At 37.2% G+C, this 20,423-nt stretch overlaps 1 long non-coding RNA gene across 1 annotated transcript in view; it reads right to left on the bottom strand.

Annotated features, from left to right (window-relative positions):
* The window catches only part of LOC138399004 (uncharacterized), a 219,547-nt gene extending 201,231 nt beyond the window's left edge, over nt 1-18,316 (bottom strand). Inside the window, exons 1-2 of the long non-coding RNA XR_011236076.1 lie at nt 18,219-18,316; nt 17,296-17,410 (exon numbers count right to left, since the gene is read on the bottom strand). This is a non-coding gene — a long non-coding RNA (uncharacterized lncRNA). The remainder of the gene's footprint in view (nt 1-17,295; nt 17,411-18,218) is intronic.
* Nucleotides 18,317-20,423: the final 2,107 nt, after the last annotated feature.

Raw genomic sequence — 20,423 nt, forward strand, 5'->3', positions numbered from 1 at the left:
CTTCTCTGTTCTGGCTTGCTGTATACCTTTAGACATGTCTCTAAATCTCAGAGTTTCAGTCTGCATGTCTATAAAGTGGAGATAATTCAGCTGACCTATTTCATAGGGGTGCTGTGTTGAATAGTTAATTGGTGATTATAAGGTACACTGAAAGCACAGTATACTAGTGTGCTAGATAAATGCTCATAAATAATGACATGTTACAGAGTAGGAGGGCTGCATTAAACCAGTTTATGTATAAAGAAATTAAAATGCAGTGAAGTTTTCACATCATATCCAGTGTTAAAGATGATAAAAAGCATATTCTAGCTTACTTCCTTAATGTTTTCATCATTCTGCCTTACTGACAACCAAAGGAGTAAAAAGCATAATATGACACTAACTAATTTGTGAGAATTATCCTAGATGGTGTCAATTTAAAATCATGAGATCCATAAACTTGGGGAGGAGAGCTTCATTTCTTGTAAAGGGTTGCAGCCTACAGGTTGGCCATCCCGCAGGCTCGGATGGCCTCTGGCAGAAACCAAAAGCAGACATTTCAAAGGAGGAAGAGTGAGATGGGAATTTATGCTGAATGGGTATACATATTTAATGGATTATAGGAAGAGCTATGAATATTCACAAAGGGGGGATGTGCGCATGCAAAGTGAGCAACCATGCACATTACATAGTCCCCTGTTCACTTTGGGGTGGAGACTTAACATTTAAATGCACTAAAACTAGGTTCTATTCATAAAAAGGTGAAACAGAGACTACAGAGTCATCCTGTGTGCAGCCTCTGTAAACCAGCCAGAACCAGTGAATGGTCAGTGGTCTCTCAACAGGAAGGAACGCTGGTCAGTTGTATCAAAACCACAAAAAGGGAGGGGAGTCTGGATGCAGTGTCAAGCAGTTGGTTGAAATCAGTAGTGGAGCAAATCTTTTGAAAGGGCTGGCTTCTGTTTAACCCTTAGGAAACAAAGTCTAATGGTGGTTAGCAAGGGAGGAGTATAATGAGGCATGTCCTACCTCCTGTCTCATCACGGTCAGAAACTTAGTTTTTAAGGTTTCTCTGGGACCCCTTGGCCAAGATGGGGTCCATTCAGTTGGTTGAGGGGCTTAGGATTTTATTTTTATCTCTCAATAGTTAATTTCTGTTTAAATCTGCCTGCAACTTCTATATGCTACTGAACACTACCTGATAGTGTAGCAACAAAAACAATTGAGAGCAGGAATGACATTAATCATTGATCTCTGTTTTGTTTTTGTGTTTTGTGGTTAAAGGAAAAAGTCAATAAAGGCATCAAGCCAATCAAGAACCTTCTATGACCATGGCAAACCAGTCACAAAACCAAAAGATAATTTGCGTAGTTAGTACACCAAGAAGATGCTAATCCGTGTAAATAATGACATTGGGTTCTGTTCTCTTGAATTCTAGGTTTCACCATGTCCCATAAGACAAGAGCTTGTCCCACTTCTATTCCCACAAACTATGTGCTGCAGTCATTTCAATGTGTTTGAAGGATGTTTACCCCTGAAAAATGAATAGAGCCAGACACACCTGATTCTTTCATTTACCAACTTTGCTGAGGATTACCAGACAGAAAACAATACTATAACAACTGTGACACATGACCCACCATCTGGTGTGGCGACTACATCATGGCAGATACAATCTTAAAACTATAGTAAGATACAAAAAGAAAAAGAGAACATTTAAGGGAGCAAGACAGTTTCAAATTATGCAAAAGTTAAGCAATGATACAAAATTGACCCATAAAAATATGAGATACAGGCAGAATTAGATGTTCTCATAAGGCAAAAAATGTGGCCACACTTAAAACAAAAATTAGGACCAATAAACCAGAAAGTTGAAGACTATAAGCCAATTATAATGATAACTAGCATATATTAAATGTATTGATAAATGTTCTGCTACATAAATTACATGTATTCTAGCATTTCATTCTCACAGCCACCTTTGGAGAAATTTATCCATTCATTTAAACACATGTGTTTAGTCTTCTGTTTCCAAGTAGGAAACAGTAGATGATGAGGACCACTATTTCTGCTATGACTTTAAAAACCCAAGTGTATTGTAAAAAAAAAATATATATGTATTTTAAAAGACCTTGGAAAGTCAAAGAATCAAGAATAATTAAAGAAACCATAGAAGGAAGAGCCCTTCTGAGATGAGCAGTCTGTGAATGACCATTTTCTTCTGTGGAAGATTTGCCAGTTCTAGACATGGGCTGATGACTGGGCTTGGCCCTCACAGAGGGACTTTACTGGGAGACTAAGAAATCAGCAAAGCTTTTAGTGGTCATGTGGGGTTGGCGGGACAATTGGAAACTTCAGGCATCCTAAACACATGGTTAGTTTTTCCCACAGTAAATTTGCTGAATTCTGAAAGTAGGAAGCTTTTGTAATGCAAACTGAACTCTCCTGTAGCACCATGGTATTTAAAAGACAAAGTCCCACTTGAGGATGGGACCTGCCTCAAACACATGGCTGGGTTCTTCCTCAAGACATTTGGCAAAGTTGGAAGCATGGGAAGCAGGAGGCCAAAGACCAAAGTCCCAAACCTCTGAAAGGCAGACTGAATCTCCCAGGCTATAAGGCCAAGGTGATGGAGACATTCAATAAAAAGACTTGGAAGAACATGCTTGAGAAACAGAAGTGAACTGATTCAACCTGAGTCATGTATATCTGCAGCCTTAATGCAGGTTGAAATGAGATGACCAGCCCCTAACACTATCTTCCCAATATAGAACTCTTACTGGTATAAAATATTACATGGAGCTTCTAAAGATCCTATGCGCAATGGTTTGATGTACAATTAAAAATTACTAGATTTGTGGAGAGGAACTGTTGTTTACCTCTTAAAATATTTTCCAGGCTCTTCACAGTTCCTCTCACTTTTGAGCTAAAATATTCTAAATACTATTATCATTCTCATTTTAAAACAGAAGTTGAAGAAGTCTGATTGAGACACAATGTCACTTAGCTAACAAGTGGCAAAGTCAGGACAAGAATCAAGGTCTTTCTGACGCAACGCTCTGAGCTTTTAACCACCGTGTCAGCACTTACATTCCAAGGACAATTCTCTTTTCAACTGAGGATTTATATAGAATGGTCAACAGTTGATTGATTTAAGTAAGGGCATTAAAAATAACAACCACCATCTATTATCACCATTATTTTGGTGCCAAAAATATGAAAGCTGTAATTTCAGGTGAAAATACATCAATCCTTACCCAAAAAATGATATTTGGCAACCTTTTACAGATATGTATAAATAAACAATTTCCCCCCCTCTTTATCACAGACCAGTGAAAAGTTTATCACAGATCGACACTGGTCCATTTTCTGGCTTTAGGGAACTGACTAAATGAACTAATAAAGGGTAAAATGCAATCAAAATTACTTAATAAGACCTCAGCTAATGATAATATAGTCAAATAACATAAGGAAATTTAAAAACACAAAGAAACAAAGAAATACAAATTAAAGTCTACTACCTAAAGGAGAAAAGATAATTTCCAGGCATTTATTCATTATTATACAGTATTGAGTTCCTAATAGGTCAAGAGGACACAATTGATAAGACTGACCTTGTCCTTGCTTTCATGGAGCATACGTTCTACAGTCTACAACCCAGAATATACAGTCTAGTGGAAATCAGGTAAACCGTTAGAACAGAACTTTGCCATTTATCTCACTTCAGACAGTCTACCAATTGTTTGCACTCTGAGAAGAAATGAGCCATTAAGAACGTCAACACAATCACAGCAGCTAGGCCACGGATTCTGATACCATGCAAAGTAAAAGACTATATATATTTTCTGTGTATAACATATATATGTGTATATATGTATGTGTCATTTGCCCCTATTTCAACTATCTCCCTTCTCTTACTTGCCATCCCAGCCCTTCTCATTGATTTGAACATCAACTTCATCAAACAGTAAATTCCTATATAGACTTTACTCTTGAACTTCCTAATTTTGATGTCCATTTTTGTGTCAACTCCAAATTCTATTAACTTCTGTAACTATGTAATATATTTTAAAATCCCTTAGTGTCAGTGTCTCATAGTGATAGTCTCTTCCAAAGTTCCTTTGAAATACTCATGCATTCATTATTCTGTTGGGTTTCTTACTGGAATTCTCATTAGGTTTTAAAAAGTAATTCATAAAATCTCAGCAATGCTCTTCGTGAAAACTTTTATAAGTGCAGAAATTTATTTTTTATTAATTTTTCCTATGGATTATTTTTTTTAAAAAGATAAAGACATAACATTGAACTAAAATTACATGATGATAATCTTGCCATGGGCCAGGCTAAAGTAATTTAAATACAGAAGTTTGCTGCCTTGTCCCCAGTGACTTAAGGCTTTTGTTCCCTTAGAAAGAAGGGTCCAAACAGGGGTGAGGGTCTTCATGCCTTTTCTCACAGTGATAACTGATCCCCTCCTCCACAATCTGCACTACTAAAGAGGCTTTCTCTGATACCCTGGCCTGACCTTAATCCTTCTTATGAGCATCCAGAGAAGTTCAAGGAAAACAGCATGCTGATCAATGTGAACTACCATACTCGACCTTTAGACGTTCATTAATATTTCAGCTGATTTCTTCCCACTCACCTGCATCTTCCTTCATGTTTTGCCAACCACAGGTAAGTCAATTTTGCCATACTTGCCTTCCTGGGGGGTTGGGGGAAGTGTCCCTCTTTCAATTTGTCTGCCTGATTGGGCACAACCTCAGCTCTCTGAGGGCTTTAAGAAAAGTTGTAATGTGGTAGTTTATCTGGCCTTTTCTCATTGAGGCTACAGGTGATATTCCTTCCAGCTGTCTACATCCTAGGCAAAAGCAGACCTCTGCCTCATTCTGTCACTGCCTCATAAGTAACACAAAGACATTTATATTTAGGCTGTACTTGCTGATATAGTTGTTCCTCTATATCCTCGGGGGATTGGTTCTATGACCCCAACAGATACCAAAATCCGTGGACGCTCAAGTCCTTTAGCAATACAGTTGGCCCTCCATTTCTGTAAGTTCTGCATGCATGGACTCAACCAACAGAGGATTAAAAATATTCTGAAAAAAGAAAATTCCACAAAATTCTAAAAAGTAAAACTTGAATTTGCTGCATTCTGGGTATTCTTAGTACATTGAATCCATGTGAATGAAGTGATATGTAGGCATTGTATTAGGTATTATAAGTAATCTATAGATGATTTAAAGTATATGGTAGAGGGAGTTGGAGGGGGAGAGATGATGAGAAGTTGGTTAATGGGTACAATGCACATTATTTGGGTGATGGATACCTTAAAAACCCTGACTTGACCACTATGCATGTAGCAAAACTGCACTTGTACCCCATACATTTGTACAATAAAAAGAGGAAAAAAATAAAGTACACAGAAGGATATGCATAGGTTATATGCAAATACTATACCATTTCATATAAGGACTTGAGCATCCATGGATTTTAGCATCCACAGGATTCCTGGGACCATTCCCCCAGAGACATTGAGAGACAACTGTGTTTATATAAAAGTAACTTACACACATGCCCAGTACACTTTAAATCATCTTTTATATTGCTTGTACTATCTAATACAATGTAAATGTTATATAAATAACTGTTATACTGTATTGTTTTTAGTTGTGTTATTTTTATTGCTGTGTTGTAATTTTTATGATCTTTTCTTAATAGTTGTGATCCAGAGTTAGTTGAATCTGCTGATGAGGAACTCATGCATTCGGAGGAGTAACTGTCATTAACACACTATCCTGTTTAATGCACTAAATAACCTTATCTTTAAATCAGTATCACTCATCTATTAAAATAAATCTTACATAGAACCACAATATGCAAAAGAAACCAAAGAGAAGCTGTCTAACTGGACAAGGATGAGTGACCAGACCCACCCTCTCTGCTCTTGTGGTGATCCCAGCACTCCTAGGACTCAAAGAAACATGGTGTAGAAATTCTGCTTCACTGAAATATCCCTTAGAAACTGATTAAGAGGAACTGAGAACTGAGCTTGAGCAAAAACTTTTCTTGATGCCTCACCTCTGTAATAATGTACCCTAATACACACACATAGACACACACACACACACAAACAAGTCAGAAATATTTTTAAAGATAACATATTTTTTAAAAATAACATATAAGTTCTTATGCTTCCTTCCCACATCTCATTGAATTATCTTTCACATTCTCTGCAGGACAGACACCGCCAACTTGCAGATCATTGTTTTAGCAAATGGTTATGTAATTTACTCTCCATAACAGGAGTAGACTACTTCCTCTTTCTCTATGGCTCTTTTCCCCTCACTCTTAGAATACTGGGCCTATGGATTCCTCCCAGCTGCAGCACAGTCCAATCTAAGGATCTGGCCCAATACAGTGTCGGGTGCAAGGAAAGAAGAGCAGCCTTGATTCCCCCATTGGTGGAATGTGGAACTGCCCTCCCTACACTGGGGTTGTCTTCAGTATTCTGCCCTGGGAAAGTCCTGCTGTCTGGCTGATTGGTGCTGACCACTGCTGCCATGCCTCTGAAATTGTATGCAGTTTTTCACTGGTAGCCAATTCTGGTAACAGGGAGTTTGAAGAGGAATTCCTGAACATAATTCAAGGATGAAGGAAGGAGCAGGTAAAAGGGACAGTAGATAGGCCTGGAAATTCTGCATAGCACCCAGTTAAGTCTGCAGGTTTTATAGAAGAGACATCTGTAAGTGGACTATGTAAGTCTGAAACTGCTTACATTAGGATTTTACATCTACTCAGCTAATTATTGCTTATTTTACCATGGGAAAAGCCATGGTTAAAATAATATGGAGACACCTCCTACTATAGTTAAAGACACATTACAGGTCAATCAGGCAGGTCTTGCAGAAAGGATATATCTAAATTATGACTGAACCATCAAATAGAGTACTGTGCTAAGTTATTGTCAAGTATACCCCAAATAATAGCTGCTATGATTTGGCAAAACATTAAAATATAAAGTTACCACAGTTAAAAGGAATACTTGTCAGTGATAAACAGACAATATTTTGGAGTTCAATGTCCTTTAGGAAATGGGCAGAACTTTTCAGATTAGTCCTCATCCTGGAAAGTCCTCATTTCATCCAGAAGATAAAGAGAGAGATCATCATTTCCGCCACAGCAGCATGGGAAAATCAAAGGCAGGATGTATTAGTAGTCAGAACTGCCATGTATAGTTGTGCATCCTATATACTGAACAACTCTACGGGACCTGATTCCCACCAAAATTATATGCACACTATATGACCACTTAGTGGTTCTTATATGTGCTATTGACTCACACAGATCTGCCCTCCACTAGTTTTATAAACTTGGAGGAGTTATCTAACCTCTCTGTACTTCTATTTTATCATCTATCAAATAATAATAATAATAATTTCCCTTATAGGTTAGTTGTAAATCTTAAATAGTAAAATGTTCTTAATCCAGGGTGGTAGGCAGAATAACCATCCCCAGTGATGACTATGTCCTAATCCCCAGAACCTGAGATATGTTATGTTACATGACAAAGGGGAATTAAAGTTGCAGATGGAATGAAGGCAGTTAATTAGCTGACCTTAAAATTAGACTATTATCCAGGTCTATCGGGATGGACCCAATGTAATCACATGCTCCCTTAAAAGTAGACGAGGAAAGCAAAAGAGTAGGTCAGAGAGAGATGCAAGGACAGAAACCAGAGGAGAGATTCGAAGCATGGGAGTGACTCAACCTGCCATTGCTGGCTGAAGATAGAGAAAGAGCTATGGGCCAAAAAATGCGGGCAGCCTCCAGAAGCTGGGAACTTTCCTCAGCTTAAAGCCAACAAGGAAGCAGGGACCTCAATTCTGTAACCGCAAAGAACGGAATTCTGCCAAAAACCTAATTGAGCCACGAAACGCATTCTTCCCTGGAGCCTGCACAAGGGAATGCAGTCTGCTGGCATCTTGACTTTAGCCCAGTGAGACCCTTTTGGATTTCTGATCCAAAGAACTTTAAGATAATAAATTTATATTGTTTTAAGCCATCAAGTTTGTGGCAATTTGTTACAGTAATAGTAGAAAACTAAAACTAATATATCCATTCACAAGAGTGCTATTATAATCAATGTTTAGTCATTTACTCAATCTTTAAAAATATTGACTGAGGGTATACCATGTGCCAGGCACTGTGTTAAGTACTGGGATACCAAAAGAAACAAACTGGTAAGGACCTTGCTTTTATAAACTTACCTCTTAGTAGACTATAACCAGAACTAGAACAACAGGCAGGAAAGCACAGAAATGAACGGTAGGGAGTTCGCTGAGTATACAGTTGGCCCTCCATACCTGCAGGGTTTGCATCTTTGGATTCAACCAACCACGGATCAAAAAATGGATGGTTGCATCTGTACTGATCACGTACAGACTTTTTATTCTTGTCATTATTCCCTAAACAATACAGTATAACAAGTTACATAGCATTCCCATTGCAGTGGTCCCTTGATATCCAGAGGGGATTGGTTCCAGGTCCCCTTGTGGACATGAAAGTCTGCAGATGCTCAAGTTCCTCATGTAAAATAGCATAGTGTTTATATATAACCTATGCATATCCTCCTGTAGGGGGTCCTGAAACCAATCCCCCATGGATATCAAAGGATGACTGTATTATCTGAGAAAGTAACCTCTAGAAATACAGGTGATGAATGCTGAGCAATTGTGGACAAAGAAGTTGAGAGTTCTCTAAATTGATTTTTTTTTAAGTCACTAATACAAGTGAGTGAAAATATTGTAACAAAAAAATTAGTCTGTACAAAGAGGATTATTATATCAGGTCCCTTCCTCCGGAGCTAACATCTAAGGTAAAAAGCAAGAAAATGCAGCACAGATGATCACCTTCATCTCTACTAAAAGCTGTGGCGCTGCTTGCCAAAATAAAGAAACCCACCCCATTCAGTGTTGCAAATCTTTCAGTTCAAACTTCTGGTTGCAAAGGAAACAGCACCAATTTGCAGCATTCCAGTGCTCTGAATTGGTTTCTGGAGTCTTCTATGTCTGCTCTGCAAGGAGAATGAATTGATGCCATGGTCCTTTGTTACTTCCAATAAACTGCCTCTGGAATTAATAAAGGATCTTGGGAAAGGAACTAATGGTTAGAGTTTAAGAGGAGGAAGTCGTCAACCTTGAAGTTGTAAGTCATCATAGGCTTGCTGTTGTCTTATATTGATGGAAGACCTACTAGGTATTGTCACTGGAAGGAAACACAAGAGGAATGTTCTCACCAGATATGTATACTTTTTTTTCTCCCTTTTAAATATGAAATCATTTTCTTTGGATGACTTGGCAAAGACCAATCATCTGTCAGTGATACTGTTATGGGTGGTTTTGAGTCATGTTTTTAAGGTCAGGCTTCTTGAAAACAGTGGCACTTGATGAAAATTTTAAGCAAACGAGGGAGCATTACTTGATGGATAGAAGATGATAGATTTATCTTAGGCCTACAAAAAAAGCAGAGGGCTCATGAAAGAAGAAGGAAACCAGAAGAAGGCCATTTTGGACACGTGAACTATATAAAATTGTAAGCAGAGACTGAGGAGATTGACACAAATATTTTGAAAGCCTGTGAGCCTACCTAAACATATGGCAGCTGGAAATGCTTCAATAAAAGATAGCACATTCATTTTGCACAATACTATGCACCCTTAAAATCATGTTTTTGAGGATTCTTTAATGGCATTAGAAGCTATTCATGATTTAATATTCCTTGAAAGATGAGCAGGATAGAAACTTCATATTCAGGATAATAGAAGTTTTGCTATACGTATCCCCTCACCACACACACACACACATCCCCTTTATCAGAAGATATTACAAGTATAGAAATGAAACATTAAGGTAATCTGTCTTGAGCAGGATAGAGAATGTATCAATAATATAACTGAACAATTCAGGTACAGAATTGGCTTCAAAGTGAGACTTGATCCAAGATTCCATGAGAGCAAAGTATATGTCGTTGAGATGAAGGATACCTATCAAATTCAAACAAAAGTCTATGAGCAATTTGGAAAATGTGGGAAAGGTATGAGAAGATTTGTTTTCCTAATTTCAGAGCAGTCTTTGCAAAAAACAGAGAATACCACTGTGGTGGAGTCAGCAATATTCACATTTTAATTTTGGCCCTGCCTTCTCTGTCAACATTACAAATGTCAGTTTGGAAGCAACATGTGACATAGGTGTTTACATGCTGGGTGGCACTGAAATACTTAATGTCCTTTGTAGAGTCAACATGTATCAGCATGGTGGCACATGGAAATTAGGTTTGTTTTCTTTAGTAGGTGCTAGGAAAATCACAGTGTTGTCCACCGGATGGCATAAAAGTCACTAAAAATGGATTTTTCTTTTGATTTCTGGAGTAATCTAAGAGAGCAGATTTTTATGACTCAAAAAAAAAAAATAGGATTGCACTATTTGCTTTTGGTTATTGGTTATTATCTAGTATTAATTCAAACTTTTATATATATTTAAATTCATTAGTAATTCAAGTACTGAATTGTATTTTTATGAAGAGATTTAGATATCAACACTATTAAAAACACAATGCCTATGCCCCCACAAAAAAAGTAGACCAGAAAGTTGGAGAGAAAACCAATTAAAATATGCTATCAAAATGTGAATTGAAATCAACATAGGCAATATGGCTCCTGCTGACAGAACAGCATCCCACCTATCAATTCTATCAATTAACATAAATGGTTTGAATGCCCCACTCAAGAGCCATGGGCTTGCTAAATGGATGAATAAAATACAAGCCAAGTATCTGCTATCTTCAGAGAACACATCAAATCCATAAGAACTCATAAAGACTCAGGGTGAAGAGACAGAAAAAAATATTCTATGCAAATGAAAACCAAAAGAAAGCAGATGTGGCCATTCTCATATCAGATAAAATTGACATTCAATCAATGATAATAAGGAAAGACAAAGATGGTCATTATATAATGGTAAAGAGAGCAATTCAACCAGAAGACATAACAACCCTAAATATTTATGCACCTAACAAAGGAGCACCCAGATTCATGAGGCAAACCCTACAAGATCTAAGCAAAGAGATAAACAGCAGTATTGTAATTACCAGGGAGCATCAACACCCTACTGATAGGGTTGTACAGGTCATTCAAACAGAAAATAAATGAAGAAACACTAGACTTAAATGGGACTCTAGAACAAATGGGCCTAACAAACATTTACAAAACATTTTACCCAAAAACTACTGAATTCTTTTTACCAGCACATGGAACATTCCCCAAGATTGATCATACCTTGGGCCACAAAACACATCTCAACAAATTCAAAAAAATAGAAATCATACCATGTATACTCTCAGACCACAGTGGAATAAAACTAGAATTCAACTCCAACAGAAACACTCAATTCTACACAAAGTTATGGAAATTAAACAATCTGCTGCTGAATGAATACTGGGTCAATAATGAAATTAAGATGGCAATCAAAAGATTTCTTGAACTGAACAACAAAAGGGACACAAGCTATCAAAATCTCTGCTATTCAGAAAAAGCAGTTCTAAGGGGATAATTCAAAAGCTTAATTACCTACATCCAAAAGACAGATCACAAATCAACACTCTAATGACACATCTCAAGGAAGTAGGAAAGGAAGAGCAAAGCAAACCCAAAGCCAACAGAAGAAAAAAAATAACTAAGGTCAGAGTACAACTAAAAGAAATGAAAAATAAAAAAACAATACAAAGGATCAATGAAACAAAAAGTTGGTTTTCTGAAAAAATAAACAAAATTGATAGATCTCTTGCTAGATTAACCAGGAATAGAAGAGAAAGGACCCAAATAAGCTCAATCAGAAATGAAAAAGGAGATATTACAAATGATACCACAAAAATACAAAATATCATCTGTGAATACTATGAAAATCTCTACACACATAAACTTGAAAATGTAGAGGAAATGGACAAATTCCCAGAAATACACACCTCCCAAGACTCAATCAGAAAGAAATACAACTCCTGAACAGAACAATAACGAGCAATAAGAATGAAGCAGTAATAAAAATGCTTCCCACCAAAAAAAAAAAAAAAAAAAAAAGTCCTGGACCACATGGATTCACAGCCAAATTTTACCAGGCCTACAAAGAAAAGCTGGTACCCATACTGCAGAAATTATTCCATAACATCTAGAAGGAGGGACTCCTCCCCAACTCATTCTATGAATCCAGTATCACCTCAATATCAAAGCCAGGAAAGGAAATAACAAAAAACGAAAACAACAGACCAATATCCCTTATGAATATAGATGCAAAAATCCTCAGTAAAATACTGGCAAATAGAATTCAACAGCATGTCAAAAACATAATCCACTATGATGAAGTGGGATGCAAGGATGGTTCAACATACAGAAATCAATAAATGCGATTCACCACATAAACAGCAGCAAAAACAAAGATCATATGATCATCTCAATAGATGCAGAAACACATTTGACAAAATTCAGCACCTTTTCATGATAAAGAATCCTCAACAAACTAGGCATACATAAAAGGAACATATCTCAAAATTATGAAAGACATATATGACAAAATCACACTGAACATCACATGAAATGGGGAAAAGTTGAAAGCATTCCCACTAAGAACTGGAACAAGACAAAGCTGCCCACTGTCACCATTTCTATTCAACACAGGGCTGGAAGTCCTAGCCAGAGCAATCAGGCAAGAAAAAGAAATAAAGGGTATGTATCCAAATCAAGAAAGAGAAGGTCAAACTATAGTTTTTTTGCTGATAATATGATCTTATATCTAAAACCCCCCCCAAAGACTCCACCAAGAGACTCGTGGAATTGATAAATAAATTCAGCAAAGTCTCACGTTACAAAATCAATGTACACAAATCTATAGCATTCCTATAAACCAATGACAGTCAAGCTGAAAGTCAAATCCAAGACTCAATACCATTCACAATAGCCACAAAGAAAATAAAATATCTGGGAATATACTTAACCAAGGAGGTAAGATCTCTACAAAAGAACTACAAAACATGGAGGAAAGAAATCACAAATGATACAAACAAATGGCAAAATATATCATGCTCATGGATCAGTAGAATGAACATTGATAAAATGTCCATAGTACCCAAAATGATTTACAGATTCAATGCAATCCCCATCAAAATACCAACGTCCTATTTCACAGATCTAGAAAAAATAATTCTATGATTTGTATGGAACCAGAAAAGCACCCAAATAGCCAAAGCAATCTTAAGCAAAAAAAAAAAAAAAAAATCTAGAGGCATCACATTTCCAGACTTCAAACTATACTACAAGGCTATAGTAAACAAAACAGCATGGTATTGGCACAAAAATAGAGCCATAGACCAAGGGAACAGAACAGAGAATCCATACAACCATCCACATACAACGAACTGATCTTTGAAAAAGCAACAACAATATACACTGGGGAAAAAAAAAACCCTATTCAATAAATGGTGCTGGGGGAATTGGATAGCCACATGCAGAAGAATGTAATAGGATCCATATCTCCCTCCATTCACAAAGATTAATTCAAAATGGACAAAAGACTTAAATGTAAGGCAGAAATCAAATAAATGCTAGAAAGAAAATGTTGGAAAAACTCTTCTAGATGTTGTCCAAGGCAAAGAATTTATGAAGAAGACTCCAGTGGCAATCACAGCAATAACAAAAATAATTAAATGGGACTTGATCAAATTAAAAATCTGCACAGCTAAGAAAATAATCAATAGAGCAAATAGACAACCTACAGAATGGGAGAAAATATTCACAAGCTATACATCCGATAAAGGGATAATATCCAGAGTCTACAAAGAACTCATGTAAATCAGAAAAAAAAAAACCTATTGAAAAGTGGGGGCCAGGCGCGGTGGCTCACGCCTGTAATCCTAGCACTCTGGGAGGCCGAGGCGGGTGCATCGTTTGAGCTCAGGAGTTCAAGACCAGCCTGAGCAAGAGCGAGACCCCGTCTCTACTAAAAAAATAGAAAGAAATTATATGGACAACTAAAAATATATACAGAAAAAATTAGCCGGGCATGGTGGCACATGCCTGTAGTTCCAGCTACTCGGGAGGCTGAGGCAGGAGGATCGCTTGAGCCCAGGAGTTTGAGGTTCCTGTGAGCGAGGCTGATGCCACGGCACTCTAGCCTAGGCAACAGAGTGAGACGCTGTCTCAAAAAAAAAAAAAAAAAAAAGAAAAGTGGGCAAAAGACATAAACAGAAGCTTTTTAAAAGAAGGTAGACAAATAGCCAATAAACATACGAAAAAATGCTCAATGTCACTAATCATCAGGGAAATTCAAATTAAAACCACAATGAGATATTGCCTTATCCCCAAGTTAGAATGGCTTTTATTAAAAAGATCAAAAATAATAGATGCTAGCATGGATGCAGAGAGAAAGTAATGCTTATACACTGTTGGTGCGACTACAAATTAGTACAGCCTCTATGAAAAACAGTATGGAAATTCCTCAAAGAACTAAAAGTAGACCTACTATGTGATCCAGCAATCCCACTACTGGGTGTTTATCCAAAGGAAAAGAAGTCATTTTATCAAAAAGATACCTGCACTCAAATATTTACTGGAGCACAGTTGACAATTGCAAAGATGTGAGATCAATCCACATGCCCATCAATTCATGAGTGGATTAACAAAATGTGGAAACTGTATACTGTGAAATACTACTCAGCTATGAAAAAGGATGAATTAAGGCCTTTTGCAACAATTTGTATGGAACTGGAGACCATTATCCTAAGTGAAATATCTAAAGAATGGAAAAACAAATACCGCCATGTACTCACTATTAAATTTGAACTAACAGATGAGTACACATGTGCTCAGAGGGAAGTAAAACTCAGTGCAAATAAAGCAGGGAGAGAGAAGAGGAAGGAATGGGTGAAAACCTACCTAACGCATACAATGAACGCTATCTGCATCATGGGCACACTTATAACCCTGACCCAAGCATAACAATAGTGATCCATGTAACCAAAAACATTTGTATCCCCACAATATTTTGCAATAATATTTTTTTAACAAAGAAATCAACATACACAATTCACTATTGCAAGGATGTGGAAACAACCCAAGTGCCCATCAATTCATGAGTGGATTATTAAAATTTGGTATATGTATACAATGGAATATTACTCAACTATAAGAAACGACAATGATCTAGCACCTCTTATATTTTCCTGGATTGAGCTTGAGCCTATTATCTGCAGTGAGGTATCACAAGGTTGGAGGAATAGCCTCCATGTGTTCTTGCTGTCAAACTGGCACTAACTGATCAACACTATGGTGCTCACACGGTAGTAATATTCTCCAGGGATTAGCGGGGTAGTGGGGGGGGCCAAACTCACAGCTAATGGTCACAGTGTGCATTATAGAGGGGAAGGGCAAGCCTCTAAACCTCACTTGGGTGAGGCAAAGACATAAAATGTAACCAAAACATTTGTATCCTCGTAATATCCTGAAAAAAAAAAAAAAAAGAAATCAACATAGATGGTTTTGACTCACAGAGTTAGTAGGTTCATTTATGGATAAGACCTGGAAGAACTTTTGGCTTGGATTATGTGGAACTTTACTCTTTGCATTTTTTTACCTTGTACTCAAATTTGTTTCTGTGCATTAGATCCCAAACTTCATCAGTGAATCCCAGATTCTGAATCTAGGCTCAGATCTCACTTCTGCTATTAACATACCATTTGACCTTGGCAACTCACTCATCTTCTCAGCTCTAAATTTTCTCCTCAGTTAACTTTCATGAAGATTAAATATGATGATAGATGGAAAAGAATTTGGAAGTTTACAGGTTCCATTCAAGGGCAAACTTTTGAACTCCTCACCTTACATGCACCACAGTATCTAACAATGGCTCAGGTTCATATTCAATAAATACCCTACAACTGATGGAGCTTTTTTTCTTTTTAGATGAGGGTATCTAGCAAGAAACTATGATTCTCTAATTTATTGCTAATGAAAAATATAAATCCACACTAGAGAGAAGGGGGCAAGCTTCAAGATCCACTGGCACAAGATAGGATAAGGCTTGAGAGCTTGGGTCTGGAGTTTGTCTACCTAGGCTCAAATCCAGGCTCCATGGTTTCCTGTGTAACCTGGATGAATTACTCACCCTCTCTGTGCCTCATTCTTCCCACCTGTAAAATGGAGAAAATAACACCATCTAACTCAAGGAATTGTTGCCAGGTCATAATGAAATGTACCTGTAAGGTGCTTTGGAATAGTTCCTGGAAAATAGTAGTATACAATAATTACTAACTATTATTGTCATTTTTATTCTTATTCCCAAAGTTCGGGGAAGCCAGTGAAGAAGTAAAAGCTGAATGGAATGGAAAAGACTATGGAAGAGGCCTGAACTTGAGAGATGCGTCAACGTTCTGAGAATGTTGTAGCAACACTACAGTATTCAAAGTCTCACAGAATAACAGATTAAATCACTTAATCTCTTCCTTTCCAAAATGACCCAGCTCTTTGCTCACACCAGTTGTTCACGGGAACACATCTTTGTTTGTATAATTAAGAAACTCCCAGGTTTCATAAATAAAACTGCAAGAATAGATATCTAAGAGAATTGCTAAATTGGAGAAGACAGACAGTGGTCACATAAACTGCTAAAAAACACATTGGAAAATTGACTGGCAGTATCTATGAGATACTGAGAGAGTTCAGCACATACATTCTTTATGATCCAAAAATTTCATTTCTAGGCATAAAACCAACAGAGGTGAATACATATATTCACCAAAACATAGGTATAGGAATGTTCATAGAGACAATATTTATAATGGCCCAAACAGGAAATGACCCAAATTCTATCACAGTAGAAAGGATAAATAAATTATGATATATTCATATATAGAATGTTAGATATCATAAAGAATCAGCAAACCATTGGTAAACAACATGGATGAATCTCACAAACATAATATTTGAGAAAATCAACCAGATATAGAAGAGTGTATACAGTTGACCCTTGAACAACACAGCAGTTACGGTGTGCCAAGGCCCCTGTGCAGTTAAAAATCCACGTGTAACTTTTGACTCCCCAAAACTTAACTATGTAACCTACTGTTGACTGGAAGCCTTACCAATAACACAAACAGTCAATTAATACATATTTTGTGTGCTATATGCATTATATACTGTATTCTTGTGATAAAGTAAGCTAGAGAAAAGAAAATGTTAATAGGAAAATCATACAGAAGAGAAAATGTATTTACCGTTCATTAAGTGGAAGTGGATCATCATAAAGGTCTTCATCCTTGTCATCTTCACATTGAGCAGGCTGAGGAGGAGGAAGAGGAGGGCTTGGTCTTGCTGTCTTGGGTGGCAGAGCTAGAAGAGGTGGAGAAGTGGAAGGGGAGACAGGAGAGGCAGGCACACTGAGTGGAACGTTTATTTTTTAAAAATCCACATTTAGGTGGACCTCTGTCATCCAAACCCCTATTCAACTGTACTTTATGATTTTATTTATATAAAGTTTAAAAGCGGGCAAAACTAAACTAATACCTGACATTGAAATTCCTTGTTTATATGTCTGTCTCCCCTACTCAATCATAATCTGATTAAGTTGGGGAGTGTGTCTTATTTATTATTATACCTCCAGTGTTCAACACAGAGCCTGGCACATAGTAGGCTTCTAATAAATCTTTCCTGAATGAATGCAAAATAAAACTAATGGACACATTTTATTTTATATTTTACAGAAATAGGCTTTGATGCCAAGTTTGCTGAAACATCAGTTTTGTCAAGTACGCTACCCAGTAATTTATGTCAACTGTCTTCTGAGTTCTCCCGTAAAATTTCACCCAAACAATTCATCACCTTTCCCTGCCTTTGGAATATTATTAACAAAGCTCTTCTAATCAGAGGAAGTAGAAGACATCATAAGTTGTGCTTTCCTTATTAAGTTGTCCTAATAGATTCTGTGACTGAAGGATGGAAAAAAAAATCTTTTGCATACATCTGACTCTATAATTTATCAGAGAAATCTTATAACCTAACAAATATATTGATTATGTACTTACGTAGCCTGCTAAGTTTGCAGAGACAGAGCAAGGATGGAGGAAGGCTCCTAGCTTTGTTATACCCTAAACAATTTATTGCTTTAATAGGCTATCAAAAAAAAAAATGAAGTAATTACCTGAGATGTAGGATGCTGTTGATCTGAGAGCATGGGCATTTGTGCTTCCTGCCCTGAGGAGCAAGTTCGTATTTTTCTCATGAGTCAAATCTGTTTAATTCCCACGGTCTTCCCGATTGTGAGAGTGTATTTACCGACAACAGCAAAAATGGCACCTGGGCTATTATCATATTCTAGTCACAGCTGTTTGCATTTGAGACTTACATTACAAAGCAGAATTAGAAATGTCAATTTCTTGAGCTTCAGAAATTAGTTTCATATTTTCTCTCTTGGCAGCAGCCAAAAAGGACAAATTAATATAACATTAGGTATAGTACTTAAAAAAAAATAAGGGGGGGGGGCCGCGGATAGAGATTTACGTCATCCATTAATCAGTGACCTAACCAGAAAAACATTAGTGAATGATTAAAGAAAGATGACCCTAAGGGACTGCAGGGGGATTTCAGACAGGCTTTTGTCAAAGCCCCCAAATCTAATGTAATTTCAGGCTGGCCTCAAAATTCAATTTGTGTGGAACCTCTAAGTCATGTATTCCACAACGACATACAGCATAATTGCATTTGAACAGCTTCCAGCACAGCACTGAGAAAATGTCTTGTTCCGGGCGCTCTGTGCCACGAGGAAGGAGGTCCAGATGACCACACAGGAGGACGGGCTCAGTAACGGAGGCCGCCGATCCCACCTGCTGACCGTTGCCCTCCACAGGAAGCACATGTTTCTGCTTAATTCCTGCCAGCTTTTGGCTGTCAGGTAGGGCATCTGCAGCAGGCAGCTCCCGAGGGCTGCCACCTGGTGCTGTCAGTCGGCCTCAGACCAACAAGGAAAAGGGGAGGCATTCATCTATGTGCTTATTTTTCTGTGTTTAGGGTATTTCTTGGGAGTTAGAACTTTCACTTGGCAAGTTAACTGGTCTCTTTCGTTAGGAGGGGAAAAAAAGAATTTTGCTTGCTTTCCTTTAACTCAGAGTTCCCTTCTTTGGAAAAGCTATTTTGTAATACCTGGTTCACCCTCATTAAGTCTCTGCAGCTTCTTCACAGTACTGCATACTTGCTTGAAAATCTACTTAAAAAGTATATCCTAATCATCATAATTTGAGACATAGTCATTAAGTCCCATTATTTTTTATGGTGTGTAGTTATAAACAATTACAAATAGACAAATACAAACTTAGTGTTTTAATCCCATTAGAAAGACGAGACAAAAATAAAACAAAAATAAATGTCCCAGGAGAAACATGGGACGTTCCTCAGAGAAGACCATTTTTGGCTCCTGTCTCAATAGTTTATAGCATAAAAAAGAATCAAAGATTCTCAGTGAATGTCAAGAGTTAGATACTATTTCAACCTCAAAAAGACTGCCTAGTTTGATCCAAAATCAACTTATATTTAATATTTAATTTTAATTCATAACTTGCATTTTGCATCTATAAATGCAGCACAACTTTCCATAAAACCAATTACATATAATGAAGTTGATTGATGAAGAAGCATGATTTGCTTTTACTAGATCTTTAAGTAATAACACAGTTGTGAATGGGAGTGAGCTCCTCAGTAAGAAAAAAAATCTGTTGCCCTAATGTCTTAGTCCATTTGGGCTGCTATAGCAAAATACCTTAGACTGGGTCATTTATATAAAAAACAGAAATTTATTGCTTACAGTTCTGGACACTGGGAAGTCCAAGATTAAGGTGTCAGCAGATTCAGTGTCTAGTGAGGGCTCACTTGCTACTTCAAAGATGGTTCCTGCTACTTGCATCCTCACATGGCAGAAGGGCAGAAAAGGATCCCTCGAGCCTGTTATATAAAGGCTCTAATCCCATTCAGAAGAGGAAAGCCCTCATGAACTAATCACCTCCCAAAGGTCCTACCCCTTAATACCATCATTTTAGGGGTTAGGTTTTAACATATGAATTTTGGAGGTATACAAACATTCAGACTATAGCACCTAGTGACATAGATATTTTGGTTAGTGGCATTTGATTGGTTTATCCCACTGAAGAATGACAAAAGTGATAATGGTGATAAAATAAATAAAAATTCTGGGTTAAGAATAATATTAACAGTAATAGGAAAAGTTAGGTGTACTTAAATGCTGAATTTGCCAAGTAAATTTTAGGTTTTATATCTAAGCACCTACAGGTACATTTTAAAAGCAGACACCCAAACACTAATTTACATTACTGCTAGAAAAAATTAACTTTATCTC

Source organism: Eulemur rufifrons, chromosome 18 (genome assembly GCF_041146395.1).
Source record: "Eulemur rufifrons isolate Redbay chromosome 18, OSU_ERuf_1, whole genome shotgun sequence".
NCBI lineage: Eukaryota > Metazoa > Chordata > Mammalia > Primates > Lemuridae > Eulemur > Eulemur rufifrons.